This window comes from Molossus molossus, unplaced genomic scaffold (assembly GCF_014108415.1).
Source record: "Molossus molossus isolate mMolMol1 unplaced genomic scaffold, mMolMol1.p scaffold_m16_p_6, whole genome shotgun sequence".
Classification (NCBI taxonomy): Eukaryota; Metazoa; Chordata; class Mammalia; order Chiroptera; family Molossidae; genus Molossus; species Molossus molossus.
In genome coordinates, this window is record NW_023425399.1 from 20,914,042 (window position 1) to 20,932,958 (window position 18,917).

Below are 18,917 nucleotides of genomic sequence, written 5' to 3' on the forward strand. Positions count from 1 at the left end.
AGTGGACACAGACAATAGTTGGGGGAAAGCAGGAGGGGGGTGGGAGTGGGGAGGAGGAAGTGGGGGAGAAAGGGGGGACATCTATAATATTTTCAACAATAAACATTTAAAAAACAGCCCTGGCTGGTTTGGCTCAGCGGTTAGAGCGTCGGCCTGTGGTCCAGAGAGACCTGAGTTCGGTTCCCACTAAGGGCATGTATCTCGGTTGTAGTTTGTCCCCAGCTCTGGTTGGTTCGTGTGGGTGGCGACCACTCGATGTGTCCCTTTCATCAATGTTTCTCTCTCTCTCTCTTCCTCTCTCTCCCTCTCACTCTATCTGAACAAGAAATGGAAAAAAAAAATGTCCTCAGGTGAGGATAAAAAAAAAAAAAAGATTTAAAAAACAAAAAAACACACAAAGCCATCGTTTTTTGATTGTTTGGTTTTTAATCCTTACCCGAGAGTATTTTTCCATTGATTTTTAGATGGTGTGGAAAGGAGGGAGAGTGAGAGAGAGAAACATTGATGTGGGAGAGAAACATTGATTAGTTGCCTCCCACAAGTGCAGTCTGCAACCCAGGTACATGCCCTTGACTGGGACTCAAACCTAAGACCCTTTGGTCTGCCATATGCTTGTCATTTTAATTGACTTCATAATATATCTTCGTATTGATGTACATGATACATGGTTAGCTTGGTCTTTCTCATTTGGGGATTTTGAGATGTGCTCTAGTTGTCACTAATATAAATAGTATAGAAACGAGTTTTCTTTAAGTTATTTCCTTAAGGTATGTTTTTTCAGCTGAATCACTGGACCCAAAAGTGTGAGAAGTTTAATAGTTCTTTTTCTTTTCCTGGGGCCGGGGACAAACCGCAATCAAGGTACATGCCCTTAGCAGGAATGGAACATGGGATTCTCTGGTCCCCAGGCCAATGCTCTAACCACTGAGCAAACTGGCCAGGGCTAATAGTCCTTATTAAGACTAGATTGTTCACCAGAAAGCCTGAGCCAGTTTGCAGGGCCATCATCAGTGTCTAAAGTTTAAGTGGACCACTTCCTCCCAGGATGCCAGTGGCTTTTTAAAAAATATATTTTTATTGATTTTCTTAGAGAGAGGGAGAGAGAGAGAGAAACATCAATCAGCTGCCTCAGACACGACCCCCCCCCCCCACACACACACACACACTGGGTATCAAGCCTGCAACTGGGGCATGTGCCCTGACAAGGAATCCAACTGTGACCTCCTGGTGTATGTGATGACACTCAATCCACTGAGCCACACCAGGCGCCATTGGCTTTTTATTTTTCGTAAAAATTTTTTCATTATTGATTTTAGAGAGAGAGGGAGAGGGAGAGAGAGTTAGAAATGTCAATGAGAGAGAACATCGATTGGCCACCTCCTGCATGCCCCCCATTAGGGATTTGGCTCACAACCTGGGGTGTGCCCTGACTAGGAATCAAACCCATGACCTCTGGGTGCATCATGGGTTGTTGCTCAACCACTGAGCCATACCAACTGGGCCACCATTGGCCTTTTAAATTTGACTTACAATTGCTAGTTTAACAGATGTGGCACCATACTGTGAAGTTATTTGCTTTGATTTTCTTTCTAGATTCTTTTTTAATGCAAGCATATTTCCACATAACAATGACTGTTTCTATTTTCTTTCTTACTTCATATTTACAGTTAATTCTCTTTTTTTTTTTTTAACTTATCTTGATTGTTGAAAGTATTACAGATGCCCCTTCGTTTTTCCCTCATTGACCTCCTGCCTTCCCCACACTATTGTCTGTGTTCATTAGTTATGCATATAAGTTCTTTGGTTTATCTCTTCCCAACTCCCCGCTCCCCCTTCCCTCTGAGGTTTGTCAGTATAACAAGCAATTTGTACTTCTTCTTTTTTTTCTTTTTTAAAAATCTTTATTGTTGAATGTATTACAGATATTCCTCATTTTTCCCCCATTGACCCCCTTCTCCCCCCTCCCGCATCCCTCCCGCCATTTCCCACACTGTTGTCTGTATCCATTGGTTATGCATATAAGTTCTTTGGTTTATTTCTTCCCACCCCCAAACCCTCTTACCATTGAGGTTTATAAGTCTAGCAACCGATTTGTACTTCTTAATCCCTTACCTTATTCACCCATTCCCCCAACCCCCCTCCCATCTGGCAACCAACAAAATGTTCTCTATATCTATGAGAATGTTTCTGTTCTGCCTGTTCATTTTGTTTGTAGATTCCATTGTTGATAGATATGTATAGATATGTATTCATTGCCATTTTGTTTGTTCATATATTTTATCTTTTTCTTCATCATTTCATATAATAACAATTTGGTGGTGATGAACTCCTTTAACTTTTTTTTGTCTGGGAAAGTCTTTATATGGCCATCGATTCTAAATGACAGCTTTGCAGGATAGAGTAATCTTGGTTGTAGGTTCTTGCTTTTCATCACTCTGAATATTTCTTGCCACTCCCTTCTGGTCTGCAAAGTTTCTTTTGAGAAATCAGCTGACAGCCTTATGGGAACTCCCTTGTAGGTAACTAGCTGCCTTTCTCTTGCCGCTTTTAAGATTCTCTCTTTATCTTGAACCTTTTGCATTTTGATGATGATGTGTTTTGGTGAGGGCCTCTTGGGGTTCATCTTGTTTGGGACTCTCTGTGCTTCCTGGACTTATATGTCTGTTTCCTTCACCAAGTTAGCAAAGTTTTCTGCCATGATTGTTTCAAACAGGTTTTCTATTTCTTGTTCTCTCTCTTCTCCTTCTGGCACCCCCAAGATGGGAATGTTGACATGCTTGAAGTTTTCCCAGAGGCTCCTTACACTATCCTCATTGTTTTGGATTCTTTTTTCTTTTTGCTGTTCTGATTGGCCTTTTTTTGCTTCCTTATATTCCATATCGATGGTTTGCTTCTTGGATTTACGTACCCTACTATTGAATCTGTATAAATTATTCTTTATTTCAGTTAATGCCTCCTTCAATTCTGACTGTGCATCCATAATTTCTGACTGGTCCTTTTTCATGCTCTTGAGGCCCTCCCTAAGTTCACTGAGGTTCTCACTAAGTTCATTGAGCATCCTTATAAGCAGTAGTTTGAACTCAGCATCTGTTAGGTTGCTTATCTCCATTTCGCTTAGTTCTTTTCTTGGGGTTTTGTTCTGTTTTTTCATTTGGGACCTGTTTCTTTGTCTCCTAATTTTGGCTGCCTCCCTGTGTTTGTTTCTGTGTATTACTTAATGAGAGGTATGGGGCTAGCTGAGACTAGATGCTGCTCGTTTGAAAGAATTTAGGAAAAACCTGAAGCAGGATCCAAGACAGGCCAATCCTATGGTTAAGCAAGTGGCAACAGCTTGGGTGGGCCTGAACGTTGGGTGGGGTGAGGTGGGGCCTCAGGGAGTCAGCAGGGCAGGACTACCAGTGTGAGCCAGGTTTCTGGAGTCCCAGATATGGCGGCTGTCTGCCGCCCCAGGGAAGGGCTCACCAAAAGAACAAAGGCCTCTGACAGCATGTTTGTCCCAGAGAAAGCCCCCTCTCCAGCCCTTGCTCCAATGCCAAACAGCTCAGTTCTTCCCTGTATCTCTCTGGTGCCCTTGAGCTGCCTCCCCTCCAAGCTTAGAGGGAGAGAGTCCGATAAGTTTGTGCGCGGGCCCTTTAAGGAGCTGCCTGGGGCTCCAGCCGCTTCAGCTTCCCTGAGCCTTAGTTCCCGCTGGTTTTTCCAGCCAGAAGTTATGGGGATTCTCTTCCTGGCACTAGAACCCTGAGCGGGGCACCTGGTGTGGGACAGGGATCCCTCAGTCCTCAGGAAGGACATTCCCAGCCGAGGTATCCTTCTGATTTTTATCCGCCACACGTGGGTGTGGGACCAGCCCGCCCCTCCGCCCCTCCTACCAATCTGGATGTGGCTGCTGCTTTAATTCCGTAGTTGTAGGACTTCCATTCAGCTTGATTTCAGGTGGTTTTGAATGATGGTTGTTCTGTAATTTAGTTGTAACTTTGATGTCGTTGTGGGAGGATGCGATACCGCATTTACCTATGCCACCATCTTGACCGCAAGTTGTACTTCTTAATCCCTCATCTTTTTCACCCTTCTCCCCAACACTCCTCCCATCTGGAAACCAACAAATAATTATTTGTATCTGTGAGTCTGTTTCTGTTCTTGTACATTTTATTTGTAGAGTCAATTATTGATAGATATGTATTTATTGCCATTTTAGTTCATATTTTTGTTCTTCAAGAAGACCTTTCAACATTTCATATACTGGTTTGGTGGTGATGAACTTCTTTAGCTTTTTCTTGTCTGGGAAACTCTTTATAAGTCCCATCAATTTTATTTTATTTTTTTTTGTTTGTTTTTTTATCCTCACCCGAGGATATTTTTCCATTTTTTGTACAGATAGAATGGGGGGGAGAGAAAGGAAGGGAGAAAGAGAGAGAAACATCAACGTGAAGGGACACATCAAGTGGCTGCCACCCGCACGACCAACCAGGGCCGGGGACAAACTGCAACCGAAGTACGTGCCCTTAGCGGGAACCGAACCCGGGTCTCTCCAGACCGCAGGCCAACGCTCTAACCGCTGAGCCAAACTGGCCAGGGCTCCCATCAATTTTAAATGATAGCTTTGCAGAATAGAGTAATTTTAGTTGTAGGTCCTTGTTCTTTATCACTTTGAATATTTCTTGCCACTCCTCCTGGCCTGCAAAATTTCTTTTGAGAAATCTTCTGACAGTCTTATCGGAGCTTCCTTATAAGTAACTACTGTAACTGCTTTTCTCTTGCTGCTTTTAAGATTCTCTCTTTGGCCTGGCCAGTGTGGCTTAGTGGTTGAGCGTTGACCCATGCACCAAGAGGTCTCCAGTTTGATTTCTGATCAGGGCACATGCCCAGGTTGTGGGCCAAATCCTCAGTGGGGGACATGCAGGAGGCAACCAATCAATGTTCTCTCTCATGGATGTTTCTCTCTCTCTCTCCGTCTCCCTTCTTCTCTTTCTAAAATCAATAAAGAAAAAAAATTTTTTTTAAAGATTATCTTTGTCTTTAACCTTCTGCCTTTTGATTATGATGTGTCTTGGTGTGGGCCTCTTGGGATTCATCTTGTGTGGGACACTCTGTGCTTCCTGGACTTGTATGTCTGCTCCTTCACCAAATTAGAGAAGTTTTCTGTCATTATTTTTTCAAATAGGTTTTCGATTTCTTGGTCTCTCTTCTCCTTCTGGCACCCCCATGATACAAATGTTGGTGTGCTTGAAATTATCCCAGAGGTTCCTTACACTATCCTCATTTTTTTTTTCTTTTTTTTTTCTTTTTGCTGTTCGGATTGGGTATTTTTTGCTTCCTTATATTCCAAGTCAAGGGTTTGCTTCTTGGCTTCACCTACTCTACTGTTGATTTCCTATAAATTATTCTTTATTTCAGTTAGTGCATTCTTTATTTTTGACTGGTCCTTTTTTATGTTGTTGATATTTTCATTAAGTTCCTTGAAGTTCTCATTAAGTTTCTTGAAGTTCTCACTCAGTTCGTTGAGCATCCTTATAACCAGTGTTTTGAATTCTGCATCTAGTAGATTGCTTTTCTCCATTTCTTTTCCTGGAGTTTTGTTCTGTTCTTTCATTTGGGGCATGTTTCTTTGTCTCATTTTGGCTAATTCCCTGTGTTTGTTTCTATGTATTAGGTAGAGTTTCTGTGTCTCCTAGGCTTCATAGGGTGGCCTACTGTAGTAGGTATCCTGTAGGGTCCAGTGGCACAGCCTCCCTAACCCCAGCTAGGCCCTCAAGGTGCACCCCTCATGTGGGCTGTACACCCTTCTGTTGTAATTGAGTCTTGATTGCTGTTGGCATATCAGTGGGAGGGATTTACTCAGGCTGATCAGCTGCAAGGACTGGCTGTGCCCACTGACCACTGACCTCTGACTACCTTGGATGGTCAGCTGTGCAGGGGCCCACCACACAGAGCAAGACTTACTTCAGCAGGGCTCTGGCACTCACTGAGTCCACTCCTTGAGTGTGTTACTTATTGAGGTGGTTGGGTGGTAGTGCTTCAGCATGGTCTGAAGCTGTCCACTGTGTGTCTGGGACAAGGTCAGCCACTGCCCGTGTTCTGTTCAGGGCCACCAGGCATAAGCTACAAAGCAATCTGCAGATGGCTGCTTCTTTTTTTTTTTTTTTTTTTATCCTCACCTGAGGACATTTTTTTTAGTTTTTTTTTTGTTCAGATAGAGTGGGAGGGAGAGAGAGAGAGAGAGAGAGAGAGAGAGAGAGAGAGAGAAACATCGACGTGAAAGGAACACATCGATCGAGTGGTTCCCACCCACACGACCCAACCAGGCCCGTGGACAAACTGCAACTGAGGTACATGCCCTTAGCAGGAACCGAACCCGGGTCTCTCTGGACCACAGGCTGATGTTCTAACCGCTGAGCCAAACCAGCCAGGACCAGATGGCTGCTTCTTGTGCTGGGCTTGGAGGTTCCCAGATAAAGCCAAGCTGTGAACCAACACTGGCTGCTTCTAGTGCTAGGCCTGCGGCCACTTAGGGAGAGGCATAGGGCTCACAGCGGCCAGATGCTGCTTATTTGAGAGAATTTAGGAAAATCTGAAGCAGAAGCCAAGAGAGGCAAATCCTATGGTAAAGCCACTGGAATTAGCTTGGGTGTGCCCGAAGGTTGGGTGGGGCAGGGCCTCAGGGAATCACCGGGGTGGGGCAAACAGTGAAAGCCAGGTTTGTGGAGTACCAGATATGGTGGCCCTCTGCCTGCCCCATGGAGGATGCTCACCAAAGGAACAACAGCCTCCACCAGCACATCTGTCAGGGAGAAAGCTGTCTCTCCAGCTCTCACCTCGATGCCAAATAACTCTTCTCTGTATGTCTGTGGTGCCTTTCAAGCTGCGTCCCCCACTCTGGGAGCACCCCTCCCCTTTTCAGGGAGCAAGTTCCAGTAAGTCAGTCCATGCTCAGGCCCTTTAAGAGGAACCACCTGGGACTCTAGCAGCCTCACTGGTTTTTAGAGGCAGGAGTTATAGGCACTTCTCTTCCTGGCATTAGAACCCTGGACTGGGTGGGGGGGGGCTGATGTGGGACGTGGCCCCCTTACTTCTCAGAGAGGACCTTCAAAGCCAAGGTATCCCTCCTGATTTTTGTCTGCCACATGTGGGTGTGGGATCAGCCTGTCTGCGCCTCTGCCCCTCCTATCAGTCTGGAGGTGGCTTCTTTATTTTGGAGTGGTTTTTTTTTGTTATTGTTGTCCTCACCCAAGGATTTTCATTTATCTTCAGAGAGAGCAGGCGGGAGAGAGGAAGAGAGAGAGAGAGAAACATCAATATGAGAGAGAGACATCGACTGGTTGCCACCTATACAACCCCAACCGGAACCAGGGACAAACTGAAACTGAGGTACGTGCCCTTAGCGGGAACTGAACCTGGGTCTGTCTGGTCCGCAGGCCGCCTCTTTAACCGCTGAGCCAAACTGCAGGCCTGAATGTGGCTTCTTTAAGTTCATAGTTGTAGGACTTCCATTTAGCTTGATTTCAGGTGGTTCTGAATGGTGATTGTTCTGTAGTTTAGTTGTAATTTTGATGTGGTTGTGGAAGGAGGCAAGTATCATGTTTACCTGTGGTGCTGTCTTCTATAGTTTATTCTTTTTTGGGGGGGTGGTATCAAATTACTTTATTTGAAGGAATGGTACAAATGAAAAGATGTAAGTGGATGATTTGGTCCAAGTTATAGAAAAGGTAAAGGTAACTCCAACATGCACGTACTGCTTTGGTGACCAGGGAAGTCACACTCATGGCTATGGGAAGCCAGCCTAAGGCTTAGCTTTCGTCACTGTCTTTCAGGGTGTGCTTGTCAAAGAAATACTCTGCCATGCCAGTTTCAGGGGCCCCCAATCTGTGCAAGTTGGTTACATGGTCACGCAGTTCTTTGATGGATTTCACCTGCTCCTTCAAGTAGTGCGTTTCAAGGAAGTCACACAAGTGAGGGTCATTTTTGTCAGTGGCCAGTTTGTGCAAATCCAGTAGTGACTGATTCACACTTTTTTCCAAGTGTAATGCACACTTCATCGCATTCAGCTCATTCTCCCTGTTGTCACGGTCTGGTTTCTTGATATCCTGGAGGAAGATTTGGCCACCTAGTTGGTTCTGCAGCTTCATCAGTTTCTCAGCATGTTCCCTCTCTTAATAAGATTGGTGAAGAAAATATTTGGCAAAGTTCTTCCAAGCCACATCATCGCAGTCAAAGTAATAAGATATGGACAGGTAGATGTAGGAAGCATAGAGCTCCAGGTTGATCTGGTGGTTGATGGTGGCCTCTGAGTCCTGATGGTAGTTTTGGCGCACCTGCAAGGTGGACACGGTGGACGTCATGGTGGGCAGCTAAGGAGAGGTGGCTGCGTGGTGCTGGAGCAGGGACCTTGGGGATGTCCGAGGTGCTGTGAGGAGGTGGCCGAAGGCTGGATCAGGTGGCTGGGGGTGATGGGTTGAGTTCTGGGTTCTGTCCAAGCACTGTTGAAGCAGGAAACCACGACGACTCTCCACGAAGACTGTGTCTATAGTTTATTCTTTAGAAAGTTTGAGCACCAGGGGCAATGCATGTAGCCAGAATCTTTGTGCAACTATTTATCAAATAAACACTGTTTAAAAAAAATATGTGTGTGTGTGTGTGTGTGTGTGTGTGTGTGTAAAAATCAATGGGTATTTTTCCATTGATTTCTAGAGAGAGTAGAAGAGTGGAAGGGAGGGAGGGAGGGAAAGAGAGAGAGAAACATCAATGTAAGAGAGGCCCATCAATTGGTTGCCTACTGCATGCACCCTGACTGGGGCTGGGGATCGAATTTGCAACTCAGATACATGCTCTTGACTAGGAATTGAACCTGTCACCCTTCAGTGAGTGGGTCAATACTCTAACCACTGAGAAACACCAGCCAGGGTTGTTAAAAATATATTTATTGCTCTGGCTGGGTAGCTTAGTTTGTTAGAGCATCATCCCGATAAGCCAAGGTTGCAGGTTTGATCCCTGGTTAGGGCACATACAAGAAGCAACCAATGAATGCATAAATAAGTGGAACAAATCGATGTCTCTCTCTCTCTCAAAATCAATCAGTAAATAAAATGGTATCACAATTTAAATAAATAAAGATAAATATATTTATTTCTACACATGAACTAAATTTTTTTAAATGGTTTGTTAAGCCAATTTTTACATATTTTTATAAATATGTAGAAATTGGCTTTTCCAAAGCTTTATGTAAAATAGCTTTTGTTTAAACTCAAGGAAATTTCCTCCTGACAGCAGTGAACACTATGATTGATCATGAAATCAAGCATGTCAGCCAGTCACTTTCTTCAGTCCCTCCCCCTGAGCACCTTCAGTACGCAAGCCGCTGTGCTGCCCCTGCAGCTGTAAAGCGGGTGAAGGTTGTGGAGCAGGGAATGAGTGCTGCAGGAAGACTGCTCTGGCAGCAGCTGAGTGGTGGGAGCAGCTTGAGGAGGAGCTGAGGTTGGGAAAGGCTAGGTCATCTTTCTTTTTTATTAGTGGTACTTGCCCCTAGCGGGAACCGAACCAGGAACTCTCTGGTCCGCAGGCCGATGCTCAACCGCTGAGCCAAACTGGCCAGGGCTAGGTCATCTTTTTTTTTTTTTTTTTTTATCCTGACCGAGGATATTTTATCATTTTTTGTTCAGATAGAGTGGGAGGGAGAGAGAGAAACATTGACGTGAAAGGGACACATCAAGTGGCTGCCACCTGCACAACCCAACCAGGGGGGACAAACTGCAAACGAGGTATGTGCCCTTAGCGGGAACTGAACCCTGGTCTCTCTGGACCACAGGCTGACGCTCTAACTGCTGAGCCAAATCAGCCAGCGCAAGGCTAGGTCATCTTATTAGATGGAGTCAGAGGGGTTGGTTGGGGCCCCAAACCAGGAAATGGAGAGATGAGGGACTGGATGCAAAATTCCAGAAGGTGGGATTAGCTGTGTTTGGCAGTCATCTATTGGTAAGGAACAGGACTGGGAAGAGTTTGGGATGAACTTAAGGACCCCATTTTTCTAGAAATGAAAATCTCAGCCATGATATATTTACATATTTTTATGTAAGTATATAAAGCGACCTAAAAGGCAGTAGGGCCTCGTGAGTCATAGCATGGCATTTGGAAACTCAGTCCTGTCACAGAGGTAATAAACCCACCTGTTTAAATACGAGGGTGGGAACAGAAGAGGAAATTACCCTTTAGGGCTGAGTTCCTTGGAGACCATTAAGTGGATCCTTTAGGCTTGAGTTTCACAGAGATCCACAGGCTCCAGAGAGAGAAGCTGGAAGTAATAGATGGGAGCTACAAGCAGCTCACTATAAAGCAGCAGCTCTATGACAGCATGGGATATCTCAAGGGAGGGGAGTTCCCTGTGAATCACAGTGTTTAGGCCACAGGCTGAATGGCCACCTGTTGGGGATTCTTAGCTAAGTATGGGTATCTGAACCTGGTAATTTTTTTTTAAAGCCTCACCCAAGGATATTTTTTTCCATTGATTTTTAGAGAATGTAAGGGGCTGGTGGAGAGAGAGACATTGATGTGAAAGAAAGATATCGATTGGTTGCCTCCTGCATGCACCCCAACCAGGGTCAGGGATTAAACCTGCAACCCAGGTACAAGCCCTTGACCAGGAATCCATCCTGAGATTCTTTGGTCTGTGGGCCAACACTAACCACGGAGCACACTGGCCAGGGCTGGACCTGATCATCTTAATAATATCCTTTTAAGCCCCAAATCAAAATGGATTTGATAACCACAAAGACATGGCACATCTGCTCCTGACATTATATTTTTCTCACAGTTTTTTCAAGCCCTCCATAGACGCATACTTCCCTCTAGGAAAGGTTGTGTAATGCAGTACATAGAGCACAGGCTTGACTGGACCATATTGTTAAAATGAAAGCAAAATAGTCCTCAAAGACTAATGGTATTATGTCAGAAGAACAATGGAACCAGCCCAAGGGGCTCCTACTAACTATATTCAGGATATTTTGGGCATAGAGTAATTATAAAACACTGAATAAATAAAAGTTCGTGTGTCCATATTTATGCTCAGAAAAGGGATGAAGACAGAAAAAAATGTACACATGTCATCATTAGATTTGACTCTTTTACCCATTTCTTACTCTGAAAATTAATAATTAAAAGAAAAGAACTAAGCAATTTCCTGCCTTTGAAAAGGAACTATAGTTATTTCCCAATTGATAAAGGAAGACTACAGAAGAAGGTCAGCTTATAAATGTAGAAGAAATGACAGAATAGCATTCGCCAGTGAAATGATTGTATCTAGCAAAGATCATCAGTGGACACCAAAATAATCAGGTGAAAGATTTTTTGAGAAACAGGATATTTGCATTTGCATGGTGACAAAATATTACACCCCACTCCCACCTCTAAATTGTCTGCTAATAGCAGAGGGAAAAATAAATCTCTACAAAGGAATGCTCTGGCTGTCACCAATTTACCCAAGTAATCCAACTCTGCATCACTGATCATAAAACAGCCTGACATGATGTGCTTCTCGATGTCATGCAGCGCACAGTGTACAGCATCAACTCCCAAGTATTCTGACCTAAGCAGTTAACCTTAATTTAGCCTTTAGATCTGACTTCTGGTTTTTAGGAAATACAAGAACAGAGGAACAACTTAAATGATACCATGTGGAAACAGTAAAATAATCAGGATATAGGATGGTCTATAAGACAGCTGTTCTAGTTCTCTTCAAAATGTCATTGTCATAAAGAAGACAAAGTGAAAGGATTGTTCTAGACTGAGGAGATATAATAACCAAGTGGAATGGGTGAGTCTTGATTGGATTCTGGTTTGGAAAAACAGCTATAAAGGATGTTTGGGGGACATTTAGAGTATTTTGAAGACAGATTAGATATTAGATGATGATAGGGAATTGTTTATTTCTTGATGTGAGAGCAGTATTGTGGTATATAAGAGAATGTCCTTATTTTTGGGAGCTACATGCAGAAGTGTTTTGGGGAGAAGTGTCATGATGTGTAGAAAATTTACACAGAAAAATTTATACACCCAGATAAGAAATATGGCAAAGTGTTAATATTTAATCTAGGTGGCCCTGGCCAGTTTGGCTCAGCGGTTGGAGCAACGGCCTGCAGACTAGAGAGTCCCGGGTTTGGTTCCCCCTAGGGGCACATACCAAAAAAAAAAAAATTTTAATCTAGGTGATAGATATATGGTTGATTAGTGTATTCTTTCAGCTTTTCTGCATGTTTGAAAATTTTATAGTAAAAAGGAAGGAACTAGAGTACAGGCTCTGAAGTTGTCTTGGCTTGGATACTTACTGGCTCTGTGATCCCGGGCAAGTGAATACTTCTCCATGCCTCGGTTTCCTCATCTGTAAAATGGGGATAATATAAGAGTAGCTATTGCAAAGGGTTAATACATGTCAAATATGTAGAACAGAGTATTATAAGAGTTTAGTAGATGCTAGATATGGTTACTAGTTTTCAAATGTTCACAGAAAGTATAGGCTCACCAGTTTGAAGGTTCATGGAGTGATGAGGGAAAAAGAAAATATTTCATTTTCTGTAGTCAAAGGAACTGTGAAAGTTAGTTTGTCACTAACTTTCATTGACACTACAAACCTGCTTCCATTCTTCTGGTGGACTATTTGGAGGGTAGGTGGTGGACCAACTAGTGTCTACCCAGTGCCAGAGGCAAAGCTGTTTTTCTCTTCCCCTCGTGAGACACAGGAAGGCTTCAACATCAAAGGCAGGGTATGCTGCATCTGGCTCAACAGTGAGTCACCTAAGAGAATGCTAGTTTGAGCCCACTGGTCTCCCCAGCTTTACTCTTCCTCTGACCTTGGCTTAGGGCCTAGTTTCCAAATGAGAGACAAGCTTAAAATGTTATAATCTGATAGCATTCAGAATAAAAGAGAGAGCCCTAAAGTTCACAGGACCTTGAGGCCGAGCTGTGAGGCTGGCAGAGGGAGGCCCACGACGAAGTCAAGGAAGTTCCTAGTTTCCTCCTTCCTTTTGCTTGGGATTCCTAAAGCCTTGGACCCCATTAGATGGCTTTAGGTTTTTTTGTTTATTTGTTTGTTTGTTTGTTTGTTTTTAAAGGAAGTAACAGAAACCAGGGGAAAATATGTTGTGAGTGCTGTTGTGGTTTTTGCTTTGATCTAATCTGACCTTCTCTTGTCTTTGAACTGGAAAAGTTAATCCTATGATTTCTATACTTTCCAGAGTTTAGGGTAGATTACATGATACTACCTTGCACCAAAGGATCCAAACCCAATCAGGTCTTTCTTGATAATGGGGCCCTTCCCTAGGAATTCTTTGGAGCTATTTAGGACTTTCACGTCTTATTTTCTCTTTCCCCATCAGCTTTCTGTTGTCTCTGCTGCTCCCAGGAGGGGGCCCAGGCAGAAGTGACAATGCTGTTAGTTTCCTTTCCTTTTAGAGCAGATAAAAATGAGGGTAAGGGCATGATCATGCATTTGCAGTGGGTCTTATCCTGGGTCTCATCCTTAGACTCTAAGAACTTAGGTATAAAAATTTTTGTTAAGAGTTTCTTTTTTTTTCTTTTTTTAAATTTTATTTTTCAATTATAGTTAACATTCAGTGTTATTTTATATTAGTTTTAGGTGTGTAGCATAGTGGTTAGACAATCATATAATTTACAAAGTGTTCCCTCCAATATTTCAAGTATCCACCTGGCACCATACATCGTTATTACAATATTATTAACTGTATTCCCTATGCTATACTATGTATCCCTGTGACTGTTTTGTAACTGCCAATCTGTACTTCTCAATTTCTTCACCTTTTTCACCCAGCCCTCCAACCTCCCTCTTATCTGGCTCCCTTTCAGTCTGTTCTCTGTATCTATGAGTCTTTCTGTTTTGTTTGTTTGTTTTGTTCTTTAGGTTCCATATGTAAGTAAAATCATATGGTATTTGTCTTTCTTTGTCTGACTTATTTTACTTAGCATAATACCCCCTAGATCCATCCATGCTGTCACAAATGATAAGATTTCATTCTTTTTATGGCCAAGTAATATTCCACTGTATATATGTACCACAACTTTTTTTTTATTCCTCATCTGAGGATATTTTTCCATTTATCAGATAGAGTGGGAGGAAGGGAGAGAGAGAGAAACATCGATGTAATAGAGCCGCATCGACTGGTTGCATTCCACATGACCCGACCAGGGCCGGGGACGAACCACAATTGAGGTACTTTCCCTTGACTGGAATCGAACCTGTGACTCATTGGTCTACGGGTTGATGCTCTAACCACTGAGAAAAACTGGCCAGGGCTGTACTACAACTTTGTAATCTGCTTGTGTATGATGGGCACTAAATTGCTTCCATCTTGGAATAATGCTGCAGTAAACATAGGGGTGCATATATCTTTTTTTTTTTTCATTTATTTTTGTTACAGATGTTTCTCCTTTCCCCCCCCCCCCAATTTCCCCCTCCCCCCCTGCCCTGTCCCCAGCTTTGTTGTCCATGTCCATTGTTCATACATACATGCACATAAGTTCTGTGGTTTATCTCTCTCCCACCACCCCCTCTTCTGGGGATTGTCAGTCTGTACCCTACTTCCACATCTCTGGGACTATCCCATTCCTCAGACTGTTATGTTCATTATATTCCACAAATAAGTGTGATCATGTGATACTTGTCTTTCTCTGTTTGGCTTGTTTCGCTTAGGATAATACTTTCCAGGTCCCTCCATGTAGTCTCAAAGGATAAGAGATCTTTCTTTCTTACAGCTGTGTAGTACTCCATTGTGTATATGTACCACTGCTTTTTTATCCATTCGTCTACTGATGGACACTTGGGCTGTTTCCAGATCTTAGCTATTGTAAATAGTGCTGCTACAAACATGGGGGTACATATATTCTTTCTGATTGGTGTTTCAGGCTTCTTAGGGTATATTCCTAGAAGTGGGATCACTGGGTCAAATGGAAGTTCAATTTTTAATTTTTTGAGGTAACACCATAGTGTTTTCCATAGTGGCTGCACCAGTCTGCATTCCCACCAGCAGTGTACTAGAGTCCTCTTTTCTCCACACCCTCGCCAACACTTGTTGTTTGATATACCTTTTTGAATTAGTGCTTGGGAAGAGTCTCTTTTGATAAGACCTTATTTAAGGCGTTTCTTTGCGTTTATACTGATAACTGACTTTTTTTCTTTTCATAACATTGTCCTAGAAAGAAAATGATTTCTGTTTAGAAAAAGCTTTTCTCCCTAGAGATTTAGAGAGTTGGGGAAAGGGAGATAATCATACATTTCTCCTCTTCCTTATTATAGTTTGATTTTTCCTGAAGCAGTCTGAGAATCCACTTCCTCCCTGAAATATTTTTATATTTTTATATTAGCAACATTGGGTATATAACTACAGGTTAAATTTTCAGGTCGAGAGTGCACATAGCCCCTGGCCCACAGATATGTTTTATTTGACCCTCATGTGTAATATTTTAAAATTAGTTGTCATTGTTTTAAATATTCATGGTAAAACTTTATAATTCCACTTCTTTTGAAAATTTTTGAAAATCTGTCTTCTTTAGTAAAAGCATACTCTCTCATTCATCACCTGCCTGGTTCCTATAGGTATTTGAATATGTGTGTGTGTCTATGTTTATGTCTACTAAAAGGTCTAGAAACAATGACCAACCCAGTATCAATGAGCATCCTTGGGGCCCAGATTGTGATCTTAAAATACCATTTACCCATTAAAAGAAACGAAGGCTTCTGAGAAAAATGGCTGATTATAGGGCAGGTAACATAAGGATGATCCTGGAACATTGTGATACCAGATAACAAGGAAGTTATCAAAAGCTGGCTACTGGGGTCATCTCAAAAGGACTCAGGATCCAACTTGGAGAGACTCCCACTGATCAAAGGTGGGCAGTTTGAGTTATTAGGAAAAGAATTGCAATGGATTCGAACCTATAAATATTTTTATTTTTATTTATTTATTTTTCTACTTATTATCAGATAGAGTGGGAGGGAGGGAGAGAGACAGAGAGAAACATAGATGTGATAGAGCCACATTGACTGGTTGCTTCCCGCACTACCTGACCAGGGTTGGGGACAAACCCCAATGGAGGCACATGGCCCTTGACGAAATCGAACGTGCGACTCATTGGTCTGCAGGCCGATGCTCTAACCACTGAGCAACCTGCCAGGACTATTTATTTATTTTTAAACAGTAACATTTTTTTAAAATATGTTTTTATTGATTTCAGAGAGAGAGAGAGGGAAAAGGAGATAGAAAGAAACACCAGTGACAGAAAAACATTGATTGGCTACCTCCTGCATGAGCCTGCAACCCAGGCATGTTCCCTGGCTAGGAATTGACCCAGCAACCTCCTGGTGCATGGGACAATGCTCAACCAACTGAGTCACACTGGCCGGGCTATAAATGTATGTATGTATGTATGTATTTATTTATTTATTTATCCTCACCCGAGGACATTTTTTGTTCAGGTAGAGTGAGAGGGAGAGAGAGGAAGAGAGAGAGAGAGAGAAACATCGATGTGAAAGGGACACATCGAATGGCTGCCCCCTGCACGACCGACCAGGGCCGGGGACAAACTGCAACCGAGGTACGTGCCCTTAGCGGGAACCGAACCCGGGTCTCTCAGGACCGCAGGCTGATGCTCTAACCGCTGAGCCAAACCGGCCAGGGCTATAAATGTATTTAAATCCAGGCATTCATAATGATATTTAAAATAAAACCTAATTAGTCAAATTAAGACAATTGTCAGGGAACCAATTCATTATCTTGAAAACTGGATAAATAAAAGGAAAAAATTAAGCATTTATCTTACCTTTTCTATATCACTAGGTAACCATATAGTAGGTGAGAGGAAGCATCTCTTCATGAATTATTCCAGCTTAAAAACTGAAACAGCCCTGGCCGGTTTGGCTCAACGGTTAGAGAGTCGGCCTGCGGTCCAGAGAGACCCGGGTTCGGTTCCCACTAAGGGCACGTACCTTGGTTGTGATTTGTCCCCGGCCCTGGTTGGGTCGTGCGGGTGGCAGCCACTCGATGTGTCCCTTTCACGTCGATGTTTCTCTCTGTCTTCCTCTCTCTCCCTCCCACTCTATCTGAACAAAAAAATGGAAAAATGTCCTCGGGTGAGGATAAAAACAAAAACAAAAACTGAAACAGTCCGGCTGGTGTGGCTCAGAGGTTGAGCATCGACCCATGCACCAAGAGGTCGCTGGTTTGATTCCTGGTCAGGACACATGCCCAGGTTGTGGGCTCGATCCCTGGTGGGAGGCATGCAGGAGGTGGCCAGTCAATGTTCTCTCTCATTGATGTTTCTATCTCTCTCTCCTTCTCACTTCCTCTCTCTCTAAAAATTAATAAAGGAAAAAAAAAATTTTTAATTGAAACAAAATGATAGGATAGTATAATTCTGCAACCCCAGTTGATCTAACCATTGAACATTAGTAGTTAACATCAAGAAACAAAAATTATGCCTCCTATTGAAAGAACACTCCGCCACCAAAGTTTTGCCAAAGAGATCAAATCCCAAATTGATCAAGCCTCTTGATCCAGCTGCCAATTTGTAAGAAATACTGAAGGTAAAGTATGTAATTAGCAAAAAAAAACAAAAAACAGATAGATTGTAGGACATTCAATAGGTTAAATGCCCCAGGTTCTTCAACAGATGAGTTATTGAAAGGAAGGGGGGAAAGCCATGAATGGGAATGGAGTGGGGTTTGAGGACCTGTAAATTAAAAGAGACTTAAAGTCAAATTGTTAAAAAATGACTAAGACTGAAGTATAGTGTAAAGGGATGCACATTTAGTTGGAAACTGTAAGGAAGTGACGTTTTTTTACTATAAAAGCCAGGATAAATGTGGTTACTTTGGAGGGAAGAGGGGATTGTGGTAGGGACAGAGCACAGAAAGAGACTTGGGGAGTCACTGGAAATGTCTCTCTCTCTCTTTTTAAATCCTCACCAGAGTATATTTTTCCATTGATTTTTAGATAGAGTAGAAGGGAGGGAGGAAGGGAGAGAGGGAGGGAGGGAGAGAGAGAAACATCAGTGTGAAAAAGACACATCGATTGGTTGACTCCTGCAGGAACCCAATTGGAACCAGGGGTATGTGCCCTTGACTGGGAATTTCGGTCCCCGGTGGCCATTCTAACCACTGAGTCAAACGGCCAGGGCCTTGGCTTTTTCACTTCCCACCCTATTTCTTTCTTTGTTTTTTTTTTTTATCCTCACCTGAGGACATTTTTCCATTTTTTGTTCAGATGAGTGGGAAGGAGGGAAGGAGGGAGGGAGGGAGAGAGAGAGAGAGAAAGAGAGAAAAACATCGACGCAAAAGATACACATTGAATGGCTGCCACCCGCATGACCAACCAGGGCTGGGGACAAACTGCAACCAAGGTATGCGCCCTTAGCGGGAACCGAACCTGGGTCTCTCTGGACCGCAGGCCAACGCTCTAACCACTGAGCCAAACCGGCCAGGGCATCTTTTTAAATATCATTAGTAGGGAAGGACAAAACAAAACAAAATTTTGCTTTCAAGGTTTATTTTTTTCCCCCTGGGCTGTGGTTTCCTATCTTCCTCCCTTTCTCCCTTCCTTCCTTCCTTCTATGCTAGATGGCAGTATTTTCAGGTAGAAAGAAGGATCAAGATAGATGACCAAAGGCAGGTAGAGCTCGAGAAGAGAACTCAGAACCTTAAGTGCCTTGCTCTTTGAATTTATCTATGGATGCCTCTTCTTTGTTGAGTTATTTTTTATCCCCAGAAATGTACCATTCTTTTGAAACTTTATTTTAGAACAGTGTTATCAATGGAACTTTTTGTGATGATAGAAATGTTCTATATCTGTAAATTATTAATATAGTAGTTATGAGCCACATGTGGCTATTGAGCAATGAAATGTGCTAGTGAGACTGAGGAACTG

The 18,917-nt window shown here is 42.9% G+C and overlaps 1 protein-coding gene and 1 pseudogene across 2 annotated transcripts in view; one reads left to right on the forward strand and one right to left on the reverse strand.

Annotated features, from left to right (window-relative positions):
* The window catches only part of PIGU (phosphatidylinositol glycan anchor biosynthesis class U), a 111,909-nt gene that overhangs the window by 54,820 nt on the left and 38,172 nt on the right, over positions 1–18,917 (forward strand). The window lies entirely within an intron of this gene.
* On the reverse strand, positions 7,785–8,336 carry LOC118618770 (annotated as a pseudogene).